The following is a 27,289-nucleotide window of genomic DNA, read 5'->3' on the forward strand; positions in this document are numbered from 1 at the left end:
TCCTGCCATTGCATTCCAGCCTGGGCAATAGAGTGAGACTCAGTCAAAAAACAAACAAACAAAAAAGGCCAGACACAGTGACTCATGCCTGTAATCCCAGCACTTTGGGAGGCCAACGTGGGCAGATCACAAGATCAGGAGTTCAAGACCAGCCTGGCCAACATAGTGAAACCCCGTCTCTACTGAAAGTAAAACAATTAGCTGGACATGGTGGCTTTGGCGCACGCCTATAATCCCAGCTACTCAAGAGGCTGAGGCAGGAGAATCACTTGAACCCAGGAGGCAGAGGTTGTAGTGAGCCGAGATCATGCCACTGCACTCCAGCCTGGGCAACAGAGCAAGACTCTGTCTCAAAACAAAAACAAAAACAAAAACAAAAAAACAAACAAAAAAAAAACACTTAAAATCTGTCAACACCCCACGCCAGCCCTAAATGCCTTACTTCCACATGTATCTTATGTGAGAAGCAAACATCCGTATTGTTTGAGTGGGTGTTACTATGGGTTTTTCTCTGATGTGCAGGCCAGCCTGATTCTGACTGATAGAGCTCCCGAGGCCATCGCTCATACTTGATCTGCATACACTTTACACACTACTCTAACCGGCTTGTTCTATCTGGAGGCTCCCCCCAAGGAAGATAATTGACAACGGAAGAGAAAGGGGGGCGGGGCGAACGTTGTTAACAATCAAGTCAGGCACACTCATAGCAACACCAACGGAGAAAAGAAATGGAAAAGTCATATACAGTCACCCACACTATCAGGAGGCATAGCTGTCTCTATGTGGCCATTTCCTAAAAAGACAAGCAGCAGAACTATGTGAGTCAAAAAACCCTAGAGATTATAACTAACTAAGTACAGTAGAATTCAAGAATTAACAAGGCCCCTATAGTATTAAAAAGGCATTGAGTTTACTTGTGGCAGCCTGATTAAAGATGATTTTTGTAAATATTATTACTGAGGACAATCTCTGAGAAAAGATTTCCTTGTAGGTTTTTGAGACATGATTTCATATTCTTATAATTTTTCCTTCAAAGAATCCCTGAAAGATAATTTACTAATGCCCAATTCCATTTTTGAATTAAGTGAACAAATAAAAAAGACACAAAAGCAATCTTAATTCAGTCAGAGATGTTCAAATTAAGCTCAATCTGCACATTAATTTTGCGCCTGGAGGAGCTACTGCATAGCTGTCCCACGATGCCCTGGGGAGCACAGCAGCACCATTTTTCTGTGAAGAACCCTAGATCTCAGGGAAATATTCAAGAACGGAGCAGGGACTGTCCATAGGAAAGCCCACAGTCTACAGAGTGCTCATCTCCACTTTCTGAGAAACTGGAGTTAATGTTGTTTCTTCTATCGTTTGTTGTTTTGTTTTGTTTGGGGTCACAATATGCTTTTTGCTTCTTAGGGTTCTAAAACGCCTTGGGATCAACCAATACTAAATTCAGTTTACAAACTCTAAAGAAGAAAGAGTACTTCAGTCAACATTTTTCTCCTTCTTCCATCAACCCCAAAGAAAAAGAAACAAACGATTTAAGATATACATCTATTTCCTCACTAGCAGTGTTAAAAAAAAAAAAAAAAAAAAGGACTAAACCCCTGAAATCATGTAAGTCCTTCCCTTCTTGATTCTATTTGGCCTTACTAAAATTAAACCTCCATAGACATGTCAATCTGTTATTTCCACCAAACTTCAGAGTTTTCTATATTATATTCAGAAATGGGGTTCATAGTTACCAAAAAAAGACTCATTTTTTCATTATGGTCCCCCACACACTGTTCACATCCAAGCCACAAGGAATTGGTGGTACAGACACACACCACTCCATCCCCTGACTTTGCGCTATTTCCACCACCAGAAATGCACGTGCCTTGTTTCCAACTATTTTCCACTGCAAGGCCCACATCAAATGCCTTCTTCTCTATGAAGTCTTTCCTTGCCTTCTAAATTAGAATTAACCTCCTCCTCCACTTTCAGCAAAAAAATACTTGAGTGCCTACTGAATGCTGGGCACTATTTTAGGGTCAAGGGAAACAACAGGGAGAAAACATGGCAACATGCACCCTTCTACTGGAAGAGATAAACATTAATCAAATAATCAATGAAAAAATGTAAAATTGTGATATATGCCATAAATGGGTGGCCATGGTGCTCTATGATAAAGGACATGTGATCAGCTATATAGTATGTCAGAAACTGTAAAGGGCCTGAAATTTTATCTAGCTCACAAGTTAACAAAATAGCCTGCCAATTTTACATACATGTAACGACAGAAGATACAAGACTCCTGGGTCAGAAACATGGATACTTTGTTATACCAAAAAGAGCAGCCAGGGCAGTCTCTTGTATAGCTCCTCCACCCCTCAATCTCCACAAGGCTGTGGATGAGGGACCAACGTTACCTGCTCATGCAGTAAGGTGCACCACAGGAGAAGAACCCTGAATTTTAGAAGATTGGCTCTTATAAGGCTGTTCATCTGCTCATACACCTCTCTGGAGAGAAAGAGAGAGTAATGTAAGCAAATCTCTGGGGAAGAGGAGGAAACGTCATCACTACTCTGGAATGTGAGCAAATGGCTCCACGAAGGTATGTCTCTAAAAGTCTCTAGGAAAACACCATCTCTAGCTTCCAAGAGTATTTGCTATTCAAGCATTTCCTTTGCTCAGGAAGCTCAGATGAATGAGAAATGAGAGAAATCCAGAGAACTGTCTCCTCACATCATGAACATCTGAGAAATTTTCCCTAAGAAATAAAGTGTGTACTGAAGAATAGGTGGGAATCCATGGGATTGGGGGGACTTGGGGGCAGTGCATCCAGGCAGAGAAATTAGCATGTGCAATGCCAGGAACAGGAGAAAGCATGGTGTTTTCAAGGAAGTGCTGCATGGCTATAGCACACATCACTAAATCAATCTGAACAGACAGATAGGGACCAGGTCATGCAGGACCTTGCAGGTTCATATTAAGGATGTGATTACTTATTCCAAGGGCAATGAGTAGCTAAAGATTTGTTTTAAGCCAAGAAATGATATGACAAAACTTGTGTTTCAACACAGCCACTCTCTATGTTGCAAAGGATGGACTAGAGTGGGATCAAACCTTGTATTCTGGCTTCCCACAGAGTCTTTAATAATGGTCGACTCTTTGAGCTTGCTTCTACCACATGCTAGTCGTTTCCTTGTACATCCCCCACCAACAATGCAGCCCAGCACCTCCAAATTTGTCATTGCGGAAGAGGCAAAATCCCACCTCCATTCTTTCAGGGTCCTAGTTAGGCCTGAGAATTAAATTGTCATAAGACAGGTCAACAGAAGAAGAAGACACAGCCTTTTTATTTATTTATTTTAATTTTTAATTTATATTTATTTATTTATTTTGAGATGGAGCCTCACTCTGTCGCCCAGGCTGGAGTGCAGTGGCTCAATCTTGGCTCACTGCAACCTCCGCCTCCCGGGTTCGAGCAATTCTCCTGCTTCAGCCTCCCAAGTAGCTCAGACCACAGGCTTGCGCCACCATGCCTGGCTAATTTTTGTATTTTTAGTAGAGACAGAGTTTCACCATGTTGGCCAGGGTGGGTCTTGAACTCCTGACCTCAGGTGATATGCCTACCTCAGCCTCCCAAAGTGCTGGGATTACAGGCATAAGCCACCGCACCTGGCCAACAACTTTTTTATAAAACAGGTTTCACACTGCACAGGAGCACTCATAAGGAAATGAAGACCCAAAGAACCAGGTTGAGTCATTTATATACAGAATGGGACAAAGACTAGTAAATTCTGAATATATGATAAGGCAAAAGAGCTTGAGCTAGAATAGTTAATTGGGTAGAGAAGTGACCAAGAAGATAAGGGTTAGTGTAAGAAAGTTTGTGTTGCATAGATGTCCTTCAGCCTCAAATTTTCCATCCTTGATTGTTAGAATGCTATTTAATAGGGAGGACATCTTTCACAAGAGAGTTTCATCTGCTTTTAAGAAACAAAAAAGAGGTCAGAATGGTCTTCTTGCACCTGCTGTTTTTCAAGTGCCTTTAATTCAAAATAGTCGATGTGCCAAAATTGTATATTTTTAACTCCTTCATCATTTATCGCTCACTTACATTGTGCAGAACAGCAATTTCAATCAAAACTATTTTCACCATTGAATCAGTAGTAAGAGAAGCCTCTACCTTCCTGTAGCTTCCATTTTAATATGCTTTGATAGATGAACGTGGTTAATTTCAATTACAGTCTGTTAATCTTTCAACTTCTTTACTTAGGATACTGCAGTATGTCCACCATAGAAAAGACCCAGATAAAGATGATTTAGATTTGCCAGATGTTCAGCTGCTCTCGGAAATAGCTCCTGAATTCAGTAAAATCGGGGTGGCTTTGAATGAGGTCTGTGATCTGGCATTGGTGGCCTTATATTATATATATATTATATATATATAATGGCCTTATATATTATATATTATATATATAAAAAATATTATATATTATTAAAATATAATATATATTAATAATATATATTATATATAAGGTCACCAATGTCAGATCACAGACCTCATTCAAAGCCACCCCAATTAATATATAACATATATTATATATTTTTATATTAATTTTATATAATTAATAAATTTATATAATTTTATATAATTAATATATAAATTATAATAATATATTTTATATATAATATAAGGCCAAATAATATAATATATATAATATATATTATATATAATGTATATTATTATATAAATATTATATTATATATTATATAATATTTAATATATTAAATATTATATAGTATATAATATGTTATAATTAAATATTATATATTATATAATATTTAATATATTATATATTATATAATATTTATATATAATATATTATATAATATTTAATATATTATATATTATATAATATTTATATATAATATATTATATAATATTTAATATATTATATATTATATAATATTTATATATAATATATTATATAATATTTAATATATTATATATTATATAATATTTATATATAATATATTATATAATATTTAATATATTATATATTATATAATATTTATATATAATATATTATATATTATACATAAAATTATATTTTATATATAAAAAATATATAAGTATATATAAAATATTATATATTTTATATATAATATATACTTTATATATATAAAATATTATATATAATATAATAAATATATTATATAATATTCAATATATTATATATTATATATTTAATATATTATATATTATATAATATTTAATATATTATATAATATTTAATATATTATATAATATTTAATATATTATATATAATATTTATATATTATATATAATGTATAAATATTATATATTTATATAATAATATATATTATACCACGCCAGGCATGGTGGCGCATGCCTGTGGTCTCAGCTACTTGGGAGGCTGAAGCAGGAGAATTGCTTGAACCCGGGAGGCGGAGGTTGCAGTGAGCCACGATTGCGCCATTGCACTCCAGCCTGGGCGACAGAGTGAGGCTCCATCTCAAAATAAAGACTGGAGGAACACAATGGGGTTAGAAGGGCAGATGATTAATTTATTATATATTTATAGAATAATATATAATATATATTTATATATTATATATAATATATAATATATATTATATATAAGAATATATAAATATATATTATATATTATATATAATAATATATAAATTATATATTTATATATAAATATGTAATATATATTATAGATTATATATTATTTAATATATATATTAAATATATAAAATATATTATATATTTATATATTATATAAATATTTATATAATATATAAATATATAATTATTTTATATATAGTTATATATTTATATATTATATATATTTATATAATATATAAATATATAATTATTTTATATATAGTTATATATTTATATATTATATATATTTATATAATATATAAATATATAATTATTTTATATATAGTTATATATTTATATATTATATATATTTATATAATATATAAATATATAATTATTTTATATATAGTTATATATTTATATATTATATATATTTATATAATATATAAATATATAATTATTTTATATATAATTATATATTTATATATTATATATATTTATATAATATATAAATATATAATTATTTTATATATAATTATATATTTATATATTATATATTATTATTTATATATATAATATGTATATTTATATATATTATTATTATTTATATATTTTATAAATATATAATTATTAATAAATATATAAATATATAATTTATATATATTAAATATATATTAAATATTATATATAGTAAATATATATATAATATTATATATTATATATAATATATAAATAAAATATATATATTATTTATATATTATATATTTATATATTATATATATTATAATATTATATATCATATATACAAGGACTTAGGAATAATACATATTATATATTATATAATGTATAATATATTATATGTTATATATATCATTATATTTCTATAATATAATATATTATATATTATTATATTTATATAATATAATATACTATATTATATATATTATATTATATTATATATTATATTATATATATAATATTATATATTTATAATAGTATATAATATTATTTAATATATTATATATATACAAGGACTTAGGAATCAACCTAAGTATTCATCAATGGATGAATGAATAAAGAAAATGTGGTATATATGTACACAATGGAATACTACCCAGCCTTAAAAAAAGAAGAAAATCCTGTCATTTGAAACAACATGGAGCCTAAAGCCTTGAGGACATTATGTTAAGTGAAATAAGCCAGGCACAGAAAGACAAATGCTGCGTCATCGCACTTACATGCAGAATCTTAAAAAGGCAAGCTCATAGAAGCAGAGAGTAGAAAGGTGGCTACCAGGGACTGCAGAATAGGGGTAGGGACTGGGGGGATGGGGTTCAAATGATATAAAATTTTAGTTAGACTGGAGGGACAAATTGAAGAGATTTATGGTACAACATGGTGACTATGGTTAATAACAATGTATCATATACTCAAAATCACTGAGAGTAGATTTTAAGTGTTCTCACCACACACACAAAAAATGATAAGGATATGAGGTAATGCATATGTGGATTAGCTTGATTGAGCCATTCCATAGTATATGGATATATCAAAACATCGTGTTGTACACCATAAATATATGCAATTGTACTAGTCAATTAAAAATTATTTTTAAAATTAAGTTTTAAAAAAAGACAAAATACAAAACGCAGCTCTGAATCTAGAGCCAGGGTAAATGCGAAGGATCTGAAATATTGACTAGTCAGATCAGAGAAAGTCAAAAATTAGGATAGAGACTGGAGGAACACAATAGGGTTAGAAGGGCAGATGATGCAATGGCTTCCAGTAACAACTTCTTTAGAAGTAGCTGATTGGTTTTATATAGGAGATACTGTTAAAAGTGTTACCTTCTGCATTTTCCCCTTCACCACAAATTTAATAACTTTATTTTCACTGCAGCTCCATCAATTTTGGCTTGGATGTGCTATGATTCACTTCCCTAGAGCGTTTGCATAATATGTATCCCGCAGGTTTCATTTCTGTAAATCACTGCTTTGTGGGGGGATAAGGGGGTGGATTCCAGGCGAGCTCCAGCCTTTGAGTAAGTTTTGAGACCAAAAGGAGATTGCATTTCCTGATTGCTAAGTTATCTCTGCTATTTACTGAGAAATTATTTTTCCCATAATACTTTCGTTTGTATATTCGATAAAGTTAATATCTGTGAAATCAGTTGATTCTCACTGTGCTAAATTATACTGGAATAGACAGAATATTGACTTCCTGGTATTGACAAGAGAGAACTCTCAATGTCTTTTGACTTATTATCTCTGGCAGTTGGAAAGGATTACAATAACACACAAAATTACTTTACAGGGTATGTTTAGAGAGCAAAGAAAATTAATGGAGAGTTGGGTTCTTGGGGTATTTTTGTCTTTTGATGGAGATTCCTATTTCCTGTCAAACATTTCCTCTGACATGAACTAGCGGCACACAATGCAAATTGATTTATCCGCACCTAAAGAAATACCTGAGGTTTAATTGCCTCTGCAATATTTATGCTTACATAAATAATTCAATGGCAAATTAATCCAGCTTTCATAATTACCTCCCACAGAGGCACATGGCTCAGTCCCAAGGACTTAATTGCGGCTTGATGAAGGTATTTAGGTCACTACAACCAACAAGCCATATAGAAACGTTTTAAAGACATAAAGGAAAGAAATCCGTAGCTTTCAAGTCTAAGTAAGCTCTTAGGAAGAAATACAGTATTTGTGGTTGATCTTAAACGCTGTGGACTTCAGGAAACACTGCTCTATTCATGATGAACTTTCTAAACACACATTGTCTTCAACATCATCCATGAGCATATAGCATATCAGGTGCTTAAATTTGCACTTGAGTGACATATTTGCCCTGACTTGGCATATCTCCCTCATAAACTAGTACAGCTATTTCTTCTTTGGTGTTTCATTCATCAAATTCAGCTGTCATACGTTGAGCCACTGGTCTACTTTCATTTTGCTCACTCTCCTTTAATTCTTCCCTGGGCCAAGGCTGTATTCCTGGACATAGCTTTCAGGCAGAGAAGAGGCCAGTTAGCTCAGCACCTGCACCTTATTGGATTTTACTAGCCAGATAACAACTAGATAACAACTTTCTCTTCTTCCAAAAATTCACATGTTAAAAATCAGGACCACCCAAAAAAGATAAAAATCATACATCCTGTCATTCACCAATTGGAATAGGAGCTAAAATTGGCATTGAATGGTATAGCTTATTAAATGGCTTGATTACATTATCTGGGATATTCTACCCTTACCAGAACTGGGAGGGAATTAGAATAATTCAACCATATAGAGAAGAATCTGAGGCTTAAAGAGGTAGAGTAGTTTTCTCCACATGAACAAGATAATAATTTGTAGAGCCAGGCTCAAACACAAGTCTTCTTATCCTAGCACGTGAGCAGGGACTTTGTTTGATTCACTCATCTGTGTCTAGATCCTAGAACAGGGCCTGGCACACAGTAGGCTCTCAATAAATATTTGTCAAATGAATGGATTATAAGCCCTATGTGCTTTGCTCTGAGTCACACTGGCTTTGTAGGAAATACATAATTCTGCTACTTTGAATGATGTTCACCCTCTGGCTTCCCGTATTCTCTTTCCCACAGCCCATCCAATCTATGCTTCAAACTCAGGCGACTGCCACCCAGACCTCTAACAGCACCCATGCCTCTCTACAGCATGACTCTGCTCATATTAACTTATGATATAGCTGAGCACTTGGTCATGCACTAATCTGTATTGGCTTCTAATTGTATGTTTGTCTTGTCTCTCAGTTCCTCTCAGTCTTTTTTATTTCAGCCAACCCAAGTGTGTCTGTGTGAATCTGCAGGAGGGATTCATTTGTACTGAAGATTAAATAGCTAAACTGCAAAATGTTGGCAAGGCAGCAAGCTGAATCCTTTTAATTCTTGCTACTACAGTGAAAAGAAGGCAGAAAAACCCATCGCAATCTCCAGCATCCCACCCCAAACGTAAGAAATATGTCTGACAAAAGAATTACTTTGATAAAGTCAAAGAGGTTTAAACCCTCTTATTTCTAGGACTATAGGAATTGAACTAAGTGGTAGATAGTAAAAGAAAGGAAGCCACATGTAAGATTCTTCTAGGTGTCAATCCATTTCCTGCTAAAACCAACAATAGCCTATCAGACCCCGACAGCCACAGGACAGAAGATAATTTCATTTACAGTAGGTGTTTTGCATACTGAATTTGTAGTAAGGAGAGTCGCACGTTCAAGAACTTCAGCAGAAAGTTCCACCTGGCTGATGGCGCCCACAATATTCTAGTGAAGAGAAATTCATAAGAAACACCAGCACTAACCAGGAGCCATACCTGTAAGTACTTTTTAAATCCTGTACAGATGGATATGGATATGGGTGTGTTGCTTAATAAATAACTTCACATTTTTCATTGTGTAGATTCACTCATTCTCAGTTCTTAAGTAAATGAGAACTTATTTAGGTGCACTTAACAAGCATCTACCTTGTTAAGTTTTCATGACAGGGTAGTCACCATACAGGTGCCTAGAATGAGCTGATGGATGAATAGACTGCCTAGTAAGTTCAATTCATAAACCGACATCAGTATGGCCCCAAATGAGAACACATAAGAGGGCTTTCACTCAAGCTTCTTTCTTCTCTGAGTCTACATTTCTTATCTGCATACTTTTCTCATATCCTGACCTTGAGGAGCACAGAAACTTTTCTTAGGTCCTCTCCCTTACCTCCCTATGTTATAGGCTGTTCCTAATACCTCTTGCAGATGACATTTTTGGGTAACTCTCTGCCTACATGGACTGACAGTGACTTTCTATTTCACCATATCCTATCTGCATCCTCTGTCTGTTCCCTTAGTTTAGCTGAAACCCAGGAGCTATGTCCAGTATTTCTTCTGGACATACGCCTTTGAACATTGCAAAGGGCAAATGTTCAATATGTATTTATTGCATTAAAGCTTACTGAATTCTAAGTTTATAAATGCATAATTGTCATGCTGTTCCCCTACCGATTACAATAAGGATGGCACCATGTTCAAGAAGCCGAAGAAGGGACCTGGAGCCAGCAAACAAGACATAGAGTTTATTGGGGGGACTTACACACAGGGCAGTTCAGTGCCAGTAGCCTGGACAGGAGAACTACAATTGCTTATGAAAAAGCACGCAGTTTATATAGCATTTTCACTTAGCACTTTCCCCCAGCAAACTCCACCTGGCAATCTTCATTTAACCCAAAACAAAGGGCCTCCGTGCCCTGTATGGTCTGTATTCCATGAGGTGGACCAGGGGTTCAGATATCCCTTACAGATAAGAAGTGAATCTCTGGGTTGGCCACTCCCAGATTCCTTAGCTCAGAACTCCAAATATACATTCTTCTTTGACCACAGGGTGACTCTCAGCTGCTTAAGTTATTGCTGTCAGGTGCATCTATCATACAGGGTCATTCTCAGGGTATACTTCAGTTATTGCTGTCAGATGTGTCTGCCATACCTAAATATTTTCAGATATTAAAACGTAATAATTAAAACATGGATTATTAACCTGTGATCTGTAAGTGGATTTCACTGGAATTCCCTTCAAGCTGTATGAAAATTTTCATGCTGGGTACAAATGTTCATTTTTCTGGAAGGGGGATAATTAACCGTCATCAGCTTCTCAATAGGATCTACTACCAGAAATGAGAGGCCTACTACCAAAAAACCCTGTAACATCTGCAGAAAGGCCAAGAGGTCTGATCTTTCTGTAAGTAGATTATGTTTCTGCAGACTCAACAATCCTCTTTGTTATATAAGACCCCTGTCAGGAAAGACAAAAGGGCATCAGTGTAGACCACAATTTCTTCAAAAGTAATATTTACAGGATTTGTTTATGTTGGAGAATCCACCCTAATGATTACACTTTTTTTTTTTTTAAACAGGGTCTCACTTTGTCACCCAGGCTGTAGTACACTGGCACCAACATGGCTCCCCAAGCCTCAGCCTCAAAGGCTCAAGTAATTCTCCCATCTCAGCCTCCCAAGTAGCTAGAACTACAGGCACGTGCCACCGCACCTGGCTAATTTTTGTGTTTCTTGTAGAGATGTGGTTTCGCCATGTTGCCCAGGCTGGTTCCGAACTCCTAAGCTCAAGTGATCTGCCCGCTTCAGCCTCCCAAAGTGCTGGGATTACAGGCATGAGCCATCAGGCCCAGCCGGTTACACCTTGATGGTCATGGGCCTAGCAAGATGCAACTACAGGAAAGAAGTGGAGTCTGTCTAAGAAAAGCATCTGGCAAAATTAGCTCCTGTCCAAAAAGCCAGAGTAAAGAGTCTCTTTTGCAGAAATAGTTGAGAGTTTCATCTATTTTCCCAAGAGCCTCTCTTTATCCTTTACTATTCAAATCATTCTCTTTCAAGGGGCCTCTCATGCCACCATCAGAGCTGATTTTCTGTTCTTGTTAACTGGTCTAACTCTGCCAGATCCTCATTTCTCAATGATAAGACTCCCAGCATTGCTTACATGACATCCTGCATTTTGTGTAAGATTTGCAGTTTCATATTTCAATTTGCCTTGCGTTTGCATTGAAACATCAGATGTTGATACGCTGGGTGGGCTGGACACAAGGATTAAGCAGGAAGGGATGTCTAAGAGCAGATATTTTATAAGTAGTCAGTTAATGAGTTAATACTTTTATGCTGCTATATTCTAACAAGTTTGTAACTGCTGTGACTTAGGTCATAAATATTCAATTAATGAGGACCCCTCCTGTACATCAAAACGTTAACAGCAGTGATCTCTGAGTAGTAGGATTATGGGTAACAAAAATAATAAGTGATATTAATTGTTTGCTATGAATGTTAAGCACTTTACAAGCATGACCTCATTCAACGGTCACAGAAACCCCCTGAGAGAGCTACGATTATTTTCCCTCTTTTCAAATGAGGAACCTCAGGTTTACAGAGGTTAAAAATACTTACCCGAGATCACATTGTTATGTGGCAGGGCAGGGATTTAACACAGCTTGTTTGACTTCAGAGCTCAGACCCTTAACCTCCCCACTTATTTGTATTTTCTTCTTTAATACAAAGAAAATTTATTACTAGTGCCATAAGGGGAAAAGTGGCTATTTCTTAAAACCACTGAGCACAACTACCATTTTGTATAGATTTTCAAAGTTATATTTCCCAATCTGTTTATGGTCCATTTGGTAAGTCCCACCTCCAAAGTTTATTTCTCTGGGCCTTTATTAGAACTGGTACTTAAATTTCTTTCTACAAAATGAATATTTTAGTCAAAGATTTTTAGCTACTAGCTTATCTCTGGCTGGAAGCTTGTGGCTTTTGTTGTTTTCAAATTTCCTCTTTTGGCAGGAATACCAACTCATCTCTTTCTCCTAAGCTCCTCAAAGCAGAGAGGTTACTTAGAAAGCTGAACTAGAGACGAAGGGCCAGAAATTGTATTTTATCCTGCAGGGGACAGGAAAGGTTTGTATTTTTTCATTTGCAAATATTTGTTCATATTCTTTAATCATTTGTTCAGTAGATACTAAATATCTGTATATATTTTTATTCATTTTACATGTTATTAATAGTAATGCTTTAACCATGTATATGAGGCTGCTAAAAAATATACATAAGGAGCCTTGAGTAGCAAACAGGAGACTATAGGAACAGAAAAATTATGGGAGTGAGTGGAGGTGGGAAATCTTCAGACAGACTTTAGGAATGATAAGGAGATAATAGAAATAACATGGCCCCGAGGGGCAGACTGGTGAGGGCTTTACTCCCAGAAGCGCCTCGATGTTTCCCTTTCCCACAACAGTGTTGGCAGCAGCTCTGTGGCAAGGGTGGTTGTGACCAGTACAAAGGGAGCTTGTCCAAGCCATGGCACCATCAACAATGGAACATCTTGACACATTAGACACTGGGTGGGCTGGATACCATTTGTCAAGAACAGCAGCCAAATAGCAGACTCCCCAAGGCCTCACATGACCCCTTGTGATAGCAACATCAGGGCTTATTGGATGCTTCTTAGATTTTTGCATTTTTTTCTTCAACCACCCAGCATATCAAAGAATGACATCCTGGACTAAATAAACCCATGGATGAAGATACTTCAAAAGATAAAGTAAAGAAATTCTTGATAGTGTGATATGAACTTAAAAGTACCCCAGGCTGGCAAAGTAGTACTGAGATATACTTACAGAGTGGGTCTGCTCTTTTCCATTGTTTTCCATTCTATCTTAGTTTAATTGATTTTTATGGAGCAGAAATTTGAGGGCTTTTGAATACAATTAAACCCATCAGCCTTGTTTATAATATTTTTCTATTGCTCTAACAATAAGTCACAGTCCTAAAGCATGCCCTGTGCTAAATATTAGGCAACAGACTAGAGGGTCTCATTCAATTCAACAAAGGCTCTAGCCCAGTTGCCCTTCACGATCTGTGTAACAATTCTTTTTCATGTCTTACAACTTTGTATCCTTTTTGTAACCTCACATCCTCTTTGTTTACAGTATATGGAATGACGCATGGATCTAAGTTTATTTATCGCCATACCAGTAATTAGTATACCTAAGAAAAGGGGTCTACAAACTATGGCTTGCGGATTTGGCCCACTGCCTATATTTATAAATAAAGTTTTATTGGAACACAGTTACACTCACTTGTTTCCATACTGTCTGTGGCTGGTTTCACACTACAAAAGCAAAGCTGAGTAGGTGCAAAGTCAAAAATACTTACTATCTGGCCCTTTACACAAAGTTTGTCTACTCTTACCTAAAACCATTGATCACATAATTATTCCTTTATTCTTTTATCTCATTTGTTGTTGCTACTGACTACATCAAGAGCCCTCCTTTTCAAGTCACATTAGTAAAAGTACCAGGAAATGTAAATAAAAATTATATATATATATATGTGTGTGTGTGTGTGTGTTTGTGTGTGTGTGCTCGTGTGTGTGTGCATGCACGCGCTTCTGTGTATGTGTACATGTATACATACATATATAGTGTATATGTGTTTTAAAGTCAGCCAAACTTTTTCTTTACTGGCTTTTACTATTATATTTTAGGTAAATTATATTACTTAAAATGTTAAAGCTTGTTCAAGTTGTAACAATAGTTGTGGTGATTTAATATCACTATGATGCACAAAAAGCAACTACGATACTCATCGCCATACAATAACAAGCATTTGTTTAGCTTATGCATCCACTGAGGATTGATCTAAGAGGAGCCAACTGGGACAGCTCTGGTCCATCAGCCTCCTTCTGGGACCCGCAGGCTAGCCCAAGTGGGTTTTTTTCATTGCAATGGCAGAAACCCGCAAACTTTCCTAAGGCCTAGGCTCAGAACTGGTATAACATTTCTTTCGTCCTGTTAGCTAAAACAAGTCAAAGTCAGCCTAGATTCAAGAGGCAGGAAACTATACCACAAAGCGTCATAGCAAAAGGCAAGGCTGCAGGGAGGGATGAAGAGGAGTTGAGGTAAATGATGCAATCTATCACACAAGTGTATATACACAAACACATGCACAGAGTTATGTGTTGCTTAACAATGGAGAAATATTCTAAGAAATGCATTTTTAGTCAATTTCATCATTATGTGAACATCATAATGTACTTACACAAACCTAGATGATGCAGCCCACTACACAGCTAGGCTGTATGGAATAGCCTACTGCTCCTAGGCTACAGACCTGTACGACATGTTACCATACTGAATACTATGGGCAGTTGTAACACAGTGCTAAGTTGCAACTAAATATATCTAAACATGGAAAAGGCACAGTAAAATACAATATAAAAGATAAAATGTGGGCCAGGCATGGTGGCTCATTCCTGTAATCCCAGCACTTTGGGAGTCCAAGGCAGGTGGATCACCTGAGGTCAGGAGTTCAAGACCAGCCTGGCCAACATGGTGAAACCCCATCTCTACTAAAAATACAAACATTAGCCAGGCATGGTAGCGGGCACCTGTAATCCCAGCTACTCGGGAGGCTGAAGAAGGAGAATCATTTGAACCCAGGAGGCAGAGGTTGCAGTGAGCCAAGAGCACGCCATTGCACTCTAGCCTGGGCAGCAAGAGCAAAACTCCGTCTCAAAAAAAAAAAAAAAGATAAAAGATGGTACACATGTATCGGGCACTCACCGTAAATGGAGTTTGCAGGAGTAGAAGTTGCTCTGCCTGAGTCAGTGAGGGGTGAAGAAATAGGAAGCCCTAGGACATCACTGCACACTACTGTAGACTTTATAAACACGCTACACTTAGGCTACACTAAATTTAATTTTAAAAATAGTTTTCGGCTGGGCACGGTAGCTCACTCCTGTAATCCCAGCACTTTGGGAGGCTGAGGCAGGCGGATCACCTGAGGTCAGGAGTTTGAGACCAGCCTGACCAACATGGAGAAACCCCACCTCTACTGAAAATACAAAATTAGCCAGGTGAGGTGGTGCATGCCTGTAATCCCAGCTACTCGGGAGGCTGAGGCAGGAGAATCGTTTGAACCCGGGAGGCAGAGATTGCGGAGAGTCGAGATCACACCATTGCATGCCAGCCTGGGCAACAAGAGCGAGACTCTGTCTCAAAAAAAAAAAAAAAAGTTTTCTTTCTTTAGAAATAAATTAACAATAGCATACTGTAACTTTACTTTATTAATTTTTTATTCTTTAAACTTTTTGACTCTCTTATAATGACATTTAGCTTAAAACACACACATTGTATAGCTGCACAAAAATTTTTTTCTTTATATCCTTATTCTATAAGCTTTTTTATTTAAAAACTTTAAAATTGTCTTTTTTACTTTTTAAATGTTTTTGTTAAAAACAAAGACACAAACACACACATTAAATAAGGCCTACGTAGGGTCAGAATCATCAATATCACTGTCTTCCGCCTCCACATTTTGTCCCATTGGAAAGTCTTCAGGGTCAATAGCACCCATGGAGCTAAAATAAAATAAATAAAAACAAGGAGGTTGAATCAGGGTATCTGAATTACCCAACGTCAAACAGTTCGGAAGGTGCAGAAGCAGAACTTGAATCCAAGTCTGCTATTTCCAAAGGCTTTTCTCTAGGCCACATTTGGATTATTAAGTTTATCTAATATCGTAGAAATACCTGGCTGCCTGCTAAAATTCAATTCCTGTTATACAAAGAATACAATTTTTGTCACCCAGGGGCCCTGGATTCAAAATTCCTTTGAACTTAGAAGTTCAAAAGAATTATTTCCACCAACAAAATGTGAGCAGAATGCCTTCTTCTGGAATGCTTCCTGAAGGAACTGCCTGAAGCTGTTTTACAGGCTTTTATAAGTAGAAGGAGTATACTCTAAAACAACAAAAGTATAAGATATTATAAATACAGGCCAGGCGCAGTGGCTCACGCCTGTAATCCCAGCATTTTGGGAGGCCGAGGCGGTTGGATCATGAGGTCAGGAGATCGAGACCCTCCTGGCTAACACGGTGAAACCCCGCCTCTACTAAATACAAAAAATTAGCCGGGCATGGTGAACGGCGCCTGTAGTCCCAGCTACTCAGGAGGCTGAGGCAGAATGGCGTGAACCTGGGAGGCGGAGCTTGCAATGAGCCGAGACTGCGCCACTGTACTCCAGCCTGGGCCACAGGGCAAGACTCTACCTCAAAAAAAAAAAAAAAGATATTATAAATACAGTAACATAGTTGTTTAGTATCATTATCAAGTGTCATGCACTATACATAATTGTATGTGCTACACTTTCATATGACTGGCAGTGCAGTCGGTTTTTAAAAAAATATTTACATTCTTATATAAATAGAGACAAGGTCTCACTATGTTGCCCAGGCTGGTCTCAAACTCCTGAGCTCAAGGGATCCTCCCGCCTTGGCCTCCCAAAGTGCTGGGACTATAGGTGTGAGCCATTGTGCCAGGCCATCGGTTGGTTTGTTTACACCAGCATCATCACACATACGTGAGTAATGCATTATGCTGTGATGTTAGGACAGCTGTGATGTCACTAGGTGACAGGAATTTTTCAGCTCTATTATATCTTTTGGGACCACTATGTGCTTCATTGACTGAAACATCATTATGCCACACATGACTGTATGCGTGTCTATGTGTGTGTCTGTGTGTGTGTGTGTGTGTCTGTGTGTGTGTGTGTATTTGAACTTTAAAGCACATTTGCATTTTTACACGCATTCCAACCTCACAAAAGTCCTAGGAATCAGATATCACCACTGTTGTCTTTTAAAAATGAGGAAGTTGGACAGGCACAGTAGCTCACATCTGAATCCCAGTGCTTTGAGAGGTTGAGGCAGGAGGATCACTTGAGGCCAGGAGTTCAAGACCAGCCTGAGCAACATAGCAAGACCCTGCCTCTGCCAAGAAACTTTTTTTAAATTAGCTGGGTGTTGTGCCACATGCCCATAGTCCTAGCTACTCAGGAGAGCTAGGCGGGAGGATTGCTTGAGCCCAGGAGTTCAAGGCCACAGTGAGCTATGATCATGCCACTGCACTCCAGCCTGGGTAACAGGGCGAGACCAAGACCCTGTCGCTAAAAAAAAATAATAAAATAAAATAAATAGAAATAAATTTTAAAAATAAAAATAAATAAAAACAAGGAGGTTAAGTCAGGATATCTGAATTACCCAAGGTCAAACAGTTTGGAACGTGCAGAAGCAGAACTTGAATCTAAATCTGTCTATTTCCAACAGCTTTTCTCTAGGCCATATTTGGATTATTAAATTGATCTAATGTGGTAGAAATGCCTATAAATGAAATTCAATCTCTATTGTAAACAGAATAGAATTTTTGCCACCCAGGGCCCCTTGAATAGAAGTTCAAAAGAATTATTTCCACCAACAAAATGTGAGCAGAATTGTATGCCATGTCCAGGCCACAGCTTTCTGGTGAAAGGCCTGACCCCTCCATTCTCTCTTTCCCCCTTGGCCAGGTTCAGCAAGAAGACAAGGCTGTCCAATGGACTCTCTGAGATCGTGAACATATTTTACATTTGCCCTATCTCATGTGGTATCCATTAGCCACATATGAACACTTGAAGCACAACTGAGGAATTGAGTTTTTAATATTATTTAACAATATAATTTAAATTAAAATGTAGTTACTGGCCAGGTGCAGTGGCTCACGCCTGTAATCCCAGTACTTTGGGAGGCCAAGGAGGTGGATCACCTGAGCTCAGGAGTTCCAGACAAGCCCAGCCAACATGGTGAAACCCCGTCTCTACTAAAAATACAAAATTGGCCGGGCGTGGTGGCACATCCCTGTAATCCCAGCTACTCAGGAGGTTGAGGCATGAGAATTGCCTGAACCAGGGAGGCGGAGGTTGCGGTGAGCCGAGATCATGCCATTGCACTTCAGCCTGGGTGACAAGCGAAACTCCGTCTCAAAAAATAAATAAATAAATAAGTTCTAAAAAACGTAGTTACTGTATTGGACACTGCAGCTGAGTAGATGGTGGGGCTGCGCAATGGAAGCCTAAGTCCCTGAATCATCATTAGAGGAGAGCAAACACTGTCCTATTATATATCCTTTATAAGTTTTTGGTGGATGGAGAGAGTCTATTTGGTTTTACAATTAACCTACTTTAATACCGCTAGTAAAGTAATCCTAATTAATTTAAATTTCACAAGGATTTCACCAAAAAGAGTATTTGGGGATGAGACTGAAAACGGTTGAGAAGGAATTGGAGCATGTAAATGTTCCCCGAATTGGTAGAACTGTTTGGCACAGGCCAAATACTGGCCAACACTTTCAGAAGCAAAAGAACGCATACCAAACAAACAGAAATTTTTGGCCGGCTGCGGTGGCTCATGCCTGCAATTCCAACAGTTTGGGAGGCCGAGGAGGGCAGATCACCTGAGGTCAGAAGTTCAAGACCAGCCTGACCAACATGGTGAAACCCCGTATCTACTAAAAATACCAAAATTAGCTGGGCATGGTGGCGCATGCCTGTAATCCCAGCTACTTTCGAGGCTGAGGCAGGAGAATTGCTTGAACCTAGGAGGCGGAAGTTGCAGTGAAATTGCGCCATTGCATTCCAGCCTGGGCAACAAGAGCAAAACTCCATCTCAAAAAAAAAAAAAAAGAAAGAAAGAAACCTTTAATATTTAATATAGTTATATTTGATATAGTTTGATATTTCTATCATTTCCTTCTAACTATATTATAAATTAAACTCCCTTTTACTACAGAAATAATTTGCCTTTCTCACTGATACGTAAATTATCACTTTGAGGCAACCTGACATATAGTATACAACATAAAGGACCTTTTTATAAAACCCACCAGTTCCCTAGAGCAGTTGTACCTTTTATTGGTATGTATTGTAACAACCCAGTACTTCTAATAAGTTGTGAAACCTGGCTGCCCTGCGCACTTTCAAAATAAATAGCAACGCTGGAGTAGCTCCCTGAACATCACCGCCATTCATCACTTGCAAGATAGTCACCACGGCCGGTGCCCTGCTTTACGGATGGGTTTATGCCAGCGTCCTAGAATACATGCTTTTATTCTTCCAGTAGGGCGATGAAAGAAAACTTTGAGCATATACTCTTAATTGGCCATTAACATTGTAATTGTGAAGGCTGGGGAAATCTTGGCTCACTGCTCTCTCGCATACTGTCGCACGTAGGGATCAGTTGACAATGAAAAGGATATTTACACATTAAACCATCAGAAAACTGATTACTTTTTAGCTCATGTTTATTTTACAAATAGCTCTAAGTAACACCAGGAAAGGTCACCATGATGGATATTAATGGCAGTGAGTCCTCATTGGTAAAGGGGCTGCTGATTTAATTACAGTCAAGGCCGTGACACAGGATGATCCCGAAATCTTTAATATGGTTATAGTTTGATATTTCTATCATTATCTACTCTCAGGTTTCTCTAGCACTTTTCTAGAAAGAACTTTTCACTCTCATCTGTGGAGACTGTGATTAGGAATCAGACAGAGTCGGTTTATACTGGGGGTCCTTTTATTACTAGCTGAGTGACCATGAGCAGGTTACCTCTCTGAACCTCAGTCTCTTCTTCCTTGTGAGGATTAAAGGGAATAGTGCAGACACAATGTGTAGTATGTACTAACTGCACATTGTGAGGATTCAATGCATGTAGCTGTTATCTATTTTCAGAGAGTTCTCCATCCTGCCCCTATCAAATGCCACGCCCTATAAGTACAGCCCTAAGTGTCATGTGGCAAACTTGGCCCCATTTCATTTCTAAAGCCTCAATCTTATTCAACTGAAAACAGCCTCCAACATAACTGAGAAACATGGACACATTTTTAAGAAGCAGATAAAAAAGAAGCCACGCCAACAGTTAATGTACACAGGTCACTCTAGCTATAAAATGGAGAGATGGGAGATTAGAAGATACACCAAACAGGGTAGTCAGACATCATTTTCTTTGGTACCTTGCATAGATCTTTCACTGCTTTCCTTACATGGGCTAATGCTTTAAATAATAAACTACATGCCCTCTTATCTTACAAAATAAAATTATTGTAACCATAGAATAGTAATTAATGCTGAGCCCTCCACCTTTATCCTATTTGTTACCTTGCATTTACGTGATTTGCACGCTTGTCTCATGCTTGTTACCTAGACGTTGGACATGGCTGAGACCCAAGTGACCTGGAGCTTCTTCCAGGTGGTCCAAATTCAGATTGGGACTTTCAAATGGTGAATACCATGTCCTTATCAAGGATCTGCCAAGATACTGGTGATCATAGAGGACAAATAGCCTACGGATGTGCCCTTGTGCAGCCTCAACTCTCAACTTTCCTGCAAATCACACTCTCTCTCCTTGCTTATTTTTGGCTATTGTTTATGGTTACAAGAAAGTTATCTAAAGTAAGGGGATTATATAAGATGTTACCATAAAGATGGGGGCCTACTGTATAAAGCATTTTATAAAACATTTGTCCTATGAGCTATGTCTCAACAGCCCATTATGTTTGTCCCATGTATACTGATTCCAGCCAAGTCTTCTAAGCTCCTTCAATTGATCACTGTGTTAAGCTAGGGATTCTGAAAAGAACATTGTTTCTGAGGGAGTGGTACAGAAAAATGTAAAAGCATGTGTGGCAAACACAGTAAGCAGCCAACAAGTATTGGTGCTCCTTTTCTATAGTGTATTGTTTGTTTCTTTTTATATTTTTCACCTTTATCTTCTGTTGGACTTGACCATAGTGTAGAGCTGTTAATGGAGCAGCCGTCCAACCAGGGAATACCTTTTGCCCAATCCCTCACATCTAGGTGGGGCCATGTGACATGTTCCTACTAAGGAAATGTGAGTAGAAAGGATATGTGTCACTTCCTGGCTGAGATGGTGAAAAAGATGGCATTGCTTTCTCCACACTCTCCTCTCTGGATGTCAATGCCTAGGGTAATATTGGAAACCACATATTGAACATGGTAGAGCTATGAAATGGAAGAAAAGAATTCTGAAGTCCTGAATCAATTCTCACAGGCGAGGAGACTGCCTTACTGGAAACACATTGAACTGGTTAGGGAATGAGAAAGAAACTGTATGTACTGCAGAAGCTGATGTTACCTCAATTAATAACATGTGTATTAACAATGAAAATGCACTCAAGGCTGGGCATGATGGCTCACGCCTGTAATCCCAGCACTTTGGGAGGCTGAGGCGGGTGGATCACCTGAGGTCAGGAGTTCGAGACCAGTCTGGCCAACATGGTGAAACCCTGTCTCTACTAAAAAATACAAAAATTAGCTGAGCGCAGTGGCAGGAACCTGTAATCCCAGGTACTCGGGAGGCTGAGGCAGGAGAATAGCTTGAACCTGGGAGGCAGAGGTTGCAGTGAGCTGAGATTGCGCCATTGCACTCCAGCCTGGGAGACAAAGCAAGACTCCATCTCAAAAAAAAAAAAAATGCACCCAATACTCTTTTATAACTGGCATCTGGCCATTGTAGTATACATAGCTAGAAGAAACAATAAGTTTACTAAATTAAAGTGTAGCTAGACCATGCCAGGCGTGGTGGCTCACGCCTGTAATCCCAGCACTTTGGGAGGCCAAGGCGGGCGGATCATGAGGTCAGGAGATCGAGACCACAGTGAAACCTGGTCTCTACTACAAATACAAAAAATTAGCTGGGCACAGTGGCTGGCACCTGTAGTCCCAGCTACTCAGGAGGCTGAGGCAGGAGAATGGTGTGAACCCGGAAGGCGGAGGTTGCAGTGAGCCGAGATCCCACCACTGCACTCCAGCCTGGGCGACAGAGCGAGACTCCATCTCAAAAAAACAAAAAAAAATGTAGCTAGTTCATACGTGTCTGGTAAGAGTGTAAATTGGTAAAAGAAATTGTTCACAAAACTCTAGTAAAGTCAAAACTTTATATATGCTGTGTGACCCAACTGAGTATAATCCTATCAGAAATGTGTTCATATGTTCATCAAAAACATAAACTAGAATGTGATATATACATACAATGGAATATTACTCTGCCTTAAAAAGGAAGAAAATTCTGACATATGTTACGTGGATGAAACTTGAGCACATTATGCTCAATGAAACACAGCAATCACACACACAAAAAAATAAGTATTGTGTGGTTGCATTTACATAAGGTAACTAGAGTAGTCAGATTCATGGAGATAGTAGAATGGTGATTGCCCAGGGCCAGAAGGCAAGAGGAATTGGCAGTTGTTGTTTGATGGGTATAACCTATTTATGTATAAGGAGTTGCTATCAGGAAGACATGAGTGAAATACTCATAAGCACCAAAGGGAGTTCTGGTCACATTAAAAAATAGCCCTGTTCTAGAAATCTAAGCAAGGGAAAATTCAAGCTAACAGGAATATCTTAAATTTGAATCATTCTTGGGCCAGGCGTGGTGGCTCACACCTGTAATCCTAGCACTTTGGGATGCTAAGGTGGGCAGATCACCTGAGGTCAAGAGTTCAAGACCAGCCTGGCCAACATGATGAAACCCCATCTCTAATAAAATACAAAAATTAGCAGGGCATGATGGCAGGTGCCTGTAATCCCAGCTACTTGGGAGGCTGAAATGGGAGAATCACTTGAACCTGGGAGACAGTGGTTGCAGCGAGCCGAGATCTCACCACTGCACTCCAGCCTGTGCAGCTAAGCAAGACTCCGTCTCAAAAAAAAAAAAAAAAAAAAAAAAATTGAATCATTCTTTTGAAACCTGATCACTGCAGTCTTCTTTCAAAGGGGTGGTCAGAGAATTGGAACAATTAGAAATACAATTAGAAACTTTCTGACACTTAATGATTTTCTTTCACAATTATCACAATTAAAAATCAACAAAACATGTACTGAAATGTGCAGAGTAGCACAATTCAAAACAGCCACAAATTGGAAACTAATCAAATAGTTTCTTTAATAGTAAAATAGATAAATAAATTGTGGGCTACTCACCCAATGGAATATTACACAACAGTAAGAAATGAATGATCTATGACATGCCACAATATGAATAAATCTTACAAAAACAATGTTAAGCAGAAGAAAGTAGACAAAAAAATACCATCTGATTCCATTATTATAAAGTACAAAAACAGGCAAGACTCTTCAATTTTGTTAGAAGTCAGGATAGTGGGTAACTTTGAGGTTTGGTTAATGAGTGAAAGAAAGCAGGGGTGGGACTGAAGGGCATCTCTGTATTGTTTCACTTAAAATTTATTTTATAATAGAAACTGTTAATATGTTTCTAAAACTTCCTATGTTCTTTAAAAGAGAAATCCTCATAGAGGCTGGGCACGGTGGCTCATGCCTGTAATCCCAGCACTTTGGGAGGCTGAGGTGGGCGAATCACGAGTTCAGGAGTTCGAGACCATCCTGGCCAACATGGTGAAAGCCCATCTCTACTAAAAATACAAAAAATTAGCCGGGCGTGGTGGCAGCTGCCTGTAATCCCAGCTACTCGGGAGGCTGAGGCAGGAGAATCGCTTGAACCCAGAAGGCGGAGGTTGCAGTGAGCCAAGATTGTGCCACTGCACTCCAGCCCGGGCAACAGAGTAAGACTCTGTCTCAAAAAATAAAATAAAATAAAAAACTCATAGAACAGAGGGAAAAGAAGTCAAAATGGGCACCCTTCTTGCCTGGGGACAGTGGAACCTCTAAAGCAGCTGAGACAAATGAATTTTGAATTTGTACGTGAATGATCAGCCTGAATCAGGACACCTTAGAATTCCTTGTTATTCAGTAAATGGCCCACTGTATACAGATTACCCACTTCCTCATCAAATTATCATTCATCTAGGAGTACCAACAAGAAATACAAGTTTAACAATTAAAATTCAATGGTAATTTCACACTCAACAATGCCTTGTGTTCATAATTTTAATATTAGATTTGATTGAATATTATTAAATACAGCCTATGCCTTCCAAAATGGGTTGCATGATGGATCTCAATGAACTCATTAGTAGCTAATGCAGTAGAGATCTTTCTAAATGTTAATGTTTAGCTGCCTTTGGCTGATTAATTAATTTAAAGATTGTATAATTATCACCGCTTTTGATTCAAGTACATCTACCACTTTTTATTATTGGATAATGCTCATTTGCATGTAAGCATAAAAAATTACATTATGTTATCCAAAGATAGGTAGCATAATACCAAATAATCATACAGGTTATGAATACATTTGGAAAGGAAAAAAGAAAAGTAAGAAGGGAATGTTCTTTTGAACACCTGAGGAATTGGTACCACTACAAATACTTGTCACTAAAACGAGAGTGATAAAACAAAAGCAGGGATAGGCAAGGAGTTGCTGTCAGGAGCACATGAGTAAAATACTCATAAGCACCAAAGGGAGGTCTAGTCACATTTGAAAAAACAGCCCTGTTCTAAAAATCTTAGCAAGGGAAAATCCAAGCTAACAGGAATACCTGAAATTTGAAGTCATTCTTTATAAATCTGATCACTGGAGTCTTCTTTCAAAGGGGTAGTCAGAAAATTAGACCAATCAGAAACACAATTAGAAACTTTTTGACACTTAATGATTTTCTTTCACAATCAGGGTGAGGATTAAAGGGTACTCACCTAAAAAAATGTGGTATGAGGTGAGTCTAGAATTCATTCCCGGTCACTGTCATCACACACTCAAGGAGATCTGGCAAATGGAGAAAAACTAATGTAACCACCCAGTGGGTTCACTGGCCCTATCTGGGCCAATTTATTAAGACAGAGGAATTGCAATAGAGAAAGAGTTTAATTCATGCAGAGCTGGCTGAATGGGAGACTGGAGTTTTACCTTTACTCAAATAAGCCTCCCATGAAAATTCAGAGGCTAGGGTTTTTCTTTTTTTGCTTCTTCTTTTTTTTTTTTTTTTTTTTTTTTTGAGGCAGGGTCTCACTCTGGAATGAGAGCACCCTGGCTGAAGTATAGTGGTATGATCATGGCTCACTGCAGCCTCAACTTCCCTGGGCTCAGGTGACCCTCCCACTTCAGCCTCCCAAGTGGCTGGGACTACAGCCACCACACCCAGCTAATTTTTAGTATTTTTGTAGAGATGGGGTATCACCATGTTGCCCAGGCTGATCTCAAACTCCTGGGCTCCAGTGACCCACCCGCTTCACCCTTGCTAGGATTACAGGTGTGAGCCACCAAGCCTGGCCTAGGATTTTCAAGGACATTTTGGCCAGCCACAGAATGGGTGCTGCTGGTTGGTTGGGGATGCAATCACAGGGATGTGAGTCCTCTGCTGGGTGGGGACACAGGACCAGTTGGCAGGTCTGGGTGGAGCCATTGGTCATCAGAAATGCAAAAACCCAAAAAGACATCTCAAAAGGCCAATCTTAGGTTCTACAATAGTGATGTTATCTGCAGGAGTAATTGGGAAAGTTGCAAATCTTGTGACATTGACGCCTTAGCAGGATTCAAGCTCCACTCCTACTCCCAACCTGGTAGTCTTTTATTAGCCTTATGAAGGCAGTTTAGTTTGGGGGAAGTGCTATTATCATTTAAACTATAAATGTCTCCCAAAGTTAGCGTGGCCCAAGCCCAGGAATAATTAAACGCAGTTTGGAGGTTAAAGGCAAGATGGGGGTTTGTTAGATTAGATCTCTTTCACTATCATAATATTCTCATTGTTACAATTTTTGCAAAGGAAGTTTCACTATTGTCATATTCTCATACTTAAGAACAAAAGTAAGAATAAGGTGCTAGAGGCACTCAGAGGAAGAGGAGAAGTGAAACTGGGAATATTATAGATAGATAGACAGGCATGAGTGGGTTAAGCGAGGGCTCTCCCCCAATCCACTAGGAATGTAGGGGGATGGTTTGCAATGATCGCATTGCCTCTCTAAAAATGGTAATTCAGCAGCAAGGGAGAAGCAATCTCCTGATCATCCACACCCGTTAACATTAAACGTGTGAATTGAATGCAGGCCCCAGGGAGAAGCAGTTTCTTGGGCATTCATGTTAAGAGACAAAATGGTGAAGTATGATGTTCTGGGGCACCCACCACCGGAAAAAGGAAAAAAGTCTCAGATGGGCATGTGTGTAACTGCCTAAGCACACTGCACATGCTCAGTTTCCTTACCAAAATGTAAGGAACGCCTGCGCATGCGGGAAGCCCACCCTAGGGGAAGAACCAAGGGAAAGAAGCCAGATTATGAAGCCCTAGGATCGAGGTTAAAGACCTCTTTTTTAATCTCTTCTCCTCTCTCTCGGACCTTCAGGCCCTGGCTTGGGTCTC

General features: G+C 37.9%; 1 long non-coding RNA gene across 1 annotated transcript; it reads right to left on the minus strand.

Moving 5' to 3' along the window:
- Positions 1–15,601: 15,601 nt before the first annotated feature.
- Positions 15,602–26,828, minus strand: LOC134729930 (uncharacterized). The gene is made up of 2 exons (XR_010111503.1): positions 25,632–26,828; positions 15,602–16,545 (listed from the first exon to the last, which is right to left on the minus strand). It is a non-coding gene; the product is annotated as an uncharacterized LOC134729930 (long non-coding RNA).
- Positions 26,829–27,289: the final 461 nt, after the last annotated feature.

Source organism: Pan paniscus, chromosome 2, assembly GCF_029289425.2.
Source record: "Pan paniscus chromosome 2, NHGRI_mPanPan1-v2.0_pri, whole genome shotgun sequence".
Taxonomy (NCBI): Eukaryota; Metazoa; Chordata; class Mammalia; order Primates; family Hominidae; genus Pan; species Pan paniscus.